Source organism: Haliaeetus leucocephalus, unplaced genomic scaffold, assembly GCF_000737465.1.
Source record: "Haliaeetus leucocephalus isolate CR32 unplaced genomic scaffold, Haliaeetus_leucocephalus-4.0 Scaffold517, whole genome shotgun sequence".
Classification (NCBI taxonomy): Eukaryota; Metazoa; Chordata; class Aves; order Accipitriformes; family Accipitridae; genus Haliaeetus; species Haliaeetus leucocephalus.
In genome coordinates this window covers 6,669,325-6,675,087 of record NW_010972953.1, presented here as the reverse complement: position 1 = coordinate 6,675,087, position 5,763 = coordinate 6,669,325, and positions in this window count along the sequence as shown.

Sequence of the window (5,763 nt, the reverse complement as noted above, 5' to 3'; positions counted from 1 at the left end):
GGTCCCTCCCGACCGCAGGGGAGCCCCTCCACCGCCGCCCCGAGCCCCTCGGACCCGGGGGAGCGGCAGCCCCGGCCCCTCCGTCACCGCCGACCGCCGAGGGGACCCCGCCGACACCGTGGGCCCGGGCCGGAGCGGGGGCTCTGGGGAGGACGGCCGGGCCCGCAGCGCCGGGGCTCTCTTTCTTTCCCCTCGAAGCAGCCCGCGGGCAGGGCCCGGCTCCTCCGAGGGGTCCCGAGGGCTGTTTTGAGTGTGTTCGCGGTGAACCGGGTCCCCTCGGAAAGGCCGGGTCGGGGGTCGGGTCCCCCCCGCCGCCTGTCCCCAGAGCAGCTGAGGGTGCTGCAGGGAGCCTGGGGTCGCCTGGCACCCGGCTCCAGGAGAGAAATTGATGAAGCCCTGGGATTTTTGGTGGTTGAGTGCCGCTTGTGCAGCCTGATGGGACCTTGCTGAGAGCTGCCGAGGGCAGACGTGGGGTCAGTGACTGCGCTTGAGGCCCAGGAAGAGCGGAGTGCTGGGCTACTCCTGGCCATCAAGTCCTACAAGTCCAGCACGCCCACCAGCTCCAGCCCACCCGCCGTCTCAGAATCACAAAATCACAGCATGGCTGAGGCTGGCCAGGACCTCTGGAGGTCATCTGGTCCACCCCCCCTGCTCAAGCAGGGCCATCCAGAGTCAGTTGCCCCGGATCGTGTCCAGGCAACATTTGACTGTCTCCAAGGATGGAGACTCCACAGCCTGCCTGGGCAACCTGTGCCAGCGCTCGGGCACCCTCACAGTAAAAAAAGTGTTTCCTGATGTTCAGAGGGACCCTCCTGTGTTTCAGTTTGTGCCCACGGCCACTGGTCCTGCCGCTGGGCAACCCTGAAAAGCGCCTGGATCCGCTCTCTTTGCATCCTCTCTTCAGGTATTTGCATACGTTGATGAGATCCCCCTGACCCCTCTCTGCTCCAGGCTGAACAGTCCCAGCTCCCTCAGCCTTTCCTCACACATGAGGCGCTCCGGCCCCTTCATCACCTTCGTGGCCCTTTGTTGGACTCTTTCCAGTACATCCATGTCTCTTGTACTGGGGAGCCCAGCACTGGCCACAGCAGTCCAGGTGTGGCCTCACCAGTGCTGATCACTGGATCACGTCCCTCAACCCGCTGGCAGTGCTTTGCCTAATGCAGGCGAGGACACCCTTCGCCGCCTTTGCAGCAAGGGCACGTTGCTGTCTCATGTTCAACCTGGTGTCTACCAGGTCCTTTTCTGCAAAGCTGCTTTTCAGCTGGGCGGCCCCCAGCATGTGCCGGTGCCTGGAGCTGTTCTTCCCCAGGGGCAAGACTTTGCCCTTCCCCTTACTGAAGCCCGTGAGGTTCCTGTCAGCCTGTTTCTCCAGCCTGTCGAGGTCCTTCTGGATGGCAGCATAACCTCTGCTATACCAGCCACCCTTCCCAGTTTGGTGTCATCTGCAAACTTGCTGAGCCTACACTCTGCCCCATCATCCAGATCGTTAATGAAGATATTAAACAGGACTGCACCCAGTACAGACCCCTGGGGTACACCACTAGTGACTGGTCTCCAACTAGACTTTGTGCCACTGATCACCACGCCTGGGCCTGGCCATACAGCCAGTTTTCAACCCACCTCACTGTCTGCTCATCCACCTGCATCAACAGCTTCTCTGTGAGGATCTTGTGGGAGACAGTGCCAAAGACCTTCCTGAAGCCCTGGTAGACAATACCCACTGCTGTCCCCTTGTTTACCAAGCCAGTCTTTTCACTGTAGAAGTTCATCAAGTTGGCCAAGCACGTCTTCCCCTTAGTGAAGCCATGCTGACTTCTTGTCCTTAATGTGCCTGGAAATGCTTTTCCAGGTTTAGCTGCTCCATCACCTTCCCAGGGATCAAGGTGCAGCTGGCAGGCCCATAGTTCCCTGGGTCCTCTTTGCCCTTCTTGAAGATAGGAGTGACATTTGCTTTCCTCCAGCCTTCAGGCTCTTCTCCTAGTCACCATGATCAATCAAAGGTTGTCGAGGGTGGCCTCGTAATGACATCAGCCACCTCCCTCAGCACTCGTGGGTGCATCCCAGCAGGGTCCAGGGACTTACGTATGTCCAGTTTGCTTAAGTATCCCCTGACTTGATCCTCTTCTACCAAGGGTATGTCTTCCTTGCTCCAGACCTTCCCCCTTGGTCTCTGGGACCTGGAATTCCTGAATATTGGTCTTGCAGGTAAAGAGGCAAAGAAGGCATTCAGTTCCTTAGCCTTTCCCATGTCCTGTGGCACCAGGTCTCCCATCTCGTGGAGCAACGGACCCATATTTTCCCTAGTCTTCCGCTTGTCGCCTGTAGCAGCCCCTCTTGCTGGCTTTGACAACACACCTTCCAGCTCCAGCAGACCCCCCAGCTCCAGCAGACCCCCCAGCTCCAGCAGACCTACCAGCCTGAACCCACTCCCCCTGCGGGACCAGATCCCGGGCAAGGGGTTACGAGGGGCATCTGCCTGCATAGAGCCCAGGGTGGGAGCTGGGGCTGGGCAGGCAGCCGGTCTCCCTGCTCTGCCTGCCCCACTGGAGTCTGGCACGTCTGCTCAGAGTGGCGAATTCTGCTCTGCTGCTGGCATGCATAATTCAGGGGCTGAGATAAACTGGATGTGCTAGCCCACTTCCAGATCCTAAATTTAGACAGCAGGGAAAGTACATGAGTATGCAGCAGCAGGCAGGCTTTGGGGGGCACGGGGCTGGGGCAGATGAGGAGCCAACATGCCTCCTGTCTCCTTGAGGAAGAGGAGGGTGTCACGCTTCTTGCTCCAGAGGTAAAGCTCCAGGGTTCCGCCTCTGATCAGCGGTTGGCACAAATTTAAAAAAAAGCTTTTCTAAGCCACCGTGGGCTCCCAAAAGCTGCCGCCTGATTGCAGTCCTGCAACGGGAGAGGTCAGCACCCATAAATTGCTCGCTGATCTCAGCTGACCTCGGGTTGCTTTTCCTTTCGGGAGACGGCCGGGCTGTGCGCTGGGGACCTGCCCGGCCTGGCTGGGTGCGGGCACGGGTCTGGCAGCCACGGGCTGGCTCCAGGCACAGCCCCCCCGGGTGGGAGGTGGGGGCTCTGGCAGCTCCCATCTCTTCCCAGCTGGCCGTGGGAGCCCGGTGACAGCCGCAGCAGGAGTGCCCTTCGGTCCCTGCCCTCCCGGGAAGGACAAATCTGCCCGAGGGGTATTTGTCCCCTGGGTCTCGCTGTCCCCCTGTGCCTTGCCAGGGACGTGAGCCTGCTGGCACGCCGGGAGCAGAAATCCCACCGGCTCCATCGACCCTGGAGGGGACCAATCCTGCCCACACTGTCCTCTCGTCCCCTTTGACGAAGCCACCAGATGGCAGTGCCGGTGTGAGACCGGCCACGGCAGTGGGGACGGTGGCTGGGCTCGGGCCCTGCCTGCTCCTGAGTGGCCAAGCAGGGCCCCGACTGCCAGGACAGAGAGGGCTTCCCCCCCACCCGTGTCACAAGGGTGTCCCCACGCCTGGCTTTTGCTGGTGAGCAGAGTCCACGCCACCAGCCACAGCATCAGCCCCTTCTCAGGAGGTGGCTTGTCGTCAGCAGCAAGAGCTGCCCTGAGCCGGACCGGGACGCAGCGAGGCAGGCAGCAGTGTCACCAGTGGCAGAGCTGTGACAGTCCCCCCGTGCACCAAAGGACACGCTGGTTTTACATCACCCTGCACACGGGGGAAGATGAGGAATGGGAGAGGAGGGATGCTGCCAGAGCTTAGGGACGAGTGGCTGCCTCCAGCCCCCCCTGCAACAGAAACCCCCAGACCGTGTCCCACTGCTCAGCAGGGCTGGGAGCATCCTTGCCCATAGACCCCTAATAAAACACCTTTTTTCTGCTCTACCTCCCTTTCCGCTCCTCCCGCATCACTCAGCATTCCTGAGGCACCAGGGGACATCTTCTTTCCCTCCCCTCAGTGCCTGGTTCCTTAGGGGTCAGGGTATCATTTTCTGGCCACCACGGGGGATTATAGGGCTGGGGATGGCACCAGACTGGCAGGCCAAGCACAGCTTGCCAGGGATGCCCTCCCACCCGGGAACCCGGGGGGGAAAACAAATGATCTCATGTGACTGTATCTGGGACAATACCAGCTTAGCCGTGGGCGCAGCCAGAAGGGTTCCTGCTGAGCCTGAGCAATGCTATTCATGGATAAACCTACATTACAATAATTAATAATAATTAATAATCGACTCTGTATTTGGAAAACCAGCTAAACCCATCAAGCACCTTTCCTCCAGAGCATCGTCTAGTGCAGGCAAATGCAGGCATGGCGTAAGGTGCATTTTTGGGGTGATGATTATGGGTTTGACGAACCACTGGTCCATGGAGTTGTCCTACCTCTGGCACCCCGGGGGCCAGCCCCGCTCCTGGATGGGGTTTTAGGGCACTCAGGACCCTTCCCCTCAGCCACCAGCTGCCATCACAGCCTTGTGTCTTGGGTGTTTTGGGGAACTGCTCCAAGATGTCAGGGTGCTGTTTATCTGTGCTGGGAGGTGTGGGGGGTCCCCCTGCCCTTCCCAGGCTGCAAGAGAAGCCAGGCAAGGAGGCCAGGGATGAAGCTAGCCCCAGTTACTGCCAGCAGTATATTTTCTCAGCTGTGCTGCCTCTCTCGGGGTTTCCAGCCCCCAGACAAGAAGGGGGACAGGCAAAAAACCAGTCTGGGATGGGAAGGACAAATGCAAAAGTCCTGAGATTGAAGCATCTCCCTCCCCCCTTGTCTAAGGATGCCTTCGAGTCAGGGAATTAGTTTTCCACTAAGCTCTTCTGTAATAAACAGAGACACGGGAGGACTAGCAATGGGCGATTGCTTGGCCCTTAATTACAGACAGAGGCAGGGTGTTCAGGGTCACAGGAGCCGGGATTCAAACCCAGTGGAAATGAAGGGGATGATTTTCAGGAAGACCATTGCAGGCACCTTCAGAACCTTCTGTGCTTGAGCTCCTTCGTCCCTTTTGTTTACCAGGACCCTCCTATCCTGCAACACCACAGGCTTAGCAGCCAAATACATCTCAAATGCATCAGCCCTTGAGACCAGCCCAACAGAGGAGCCTGATGGAAACAAAGAAAATCCTCTGAATCTAGTGATGGGCATCCCACCTGCTGGCATTGCTTCTGGGAAACCCACTGAGCATCGAGATTTGCATTTGGGACCCTCTTCGAGGACCTTTTGCCAGTCTGAGATGTCTTAAGGCCAGTGGGGCAATGTGGAGGTGACGTGGCTGGTGGTTTCTGCAATGGGCCATCACCAAACTTATTGCTTGTCATCCAACAGGCTGAGGTCTTCTCCCCAAAGCCTCTCCCAGCTAGAAGAGCAAAGGGCTCTGAGGCCGAGAAATGCTGGCCGCCCTCCGTCCTTGAAGCTTGATTTAGCCTGGGCTTGCAGACACAGTGACTGACTGGAAAAGCTTTGGCATTTCCCTGCTGAGTTTGGACAGACGCTGTTTGTCTTTCTCATGGCGGTGGCCAGATGCCTGGCCAGTGATGGATGGGAGTGTCACGCAGGAGTCTCTGCGCTGTCACAACTGCTGGGTCTCTCATGGGGTGGAAAATCTGGAGAGGAGGTGACTCCACTGTGAGCTGAATAACGTCACCAAGGTACCAGGATCTGAGTCAACAGAGATGGTGGGGTAGGGAGGTGGGGGGAGGAAAAAGCAGGGTGAGACCTTGATCTGAAGGTCTCCTTGGTCCACCTGGCAGGAGGACCTGGTTCTTCCTTCATTCTCAGCCTGCAGCAGCCTCCACACCAC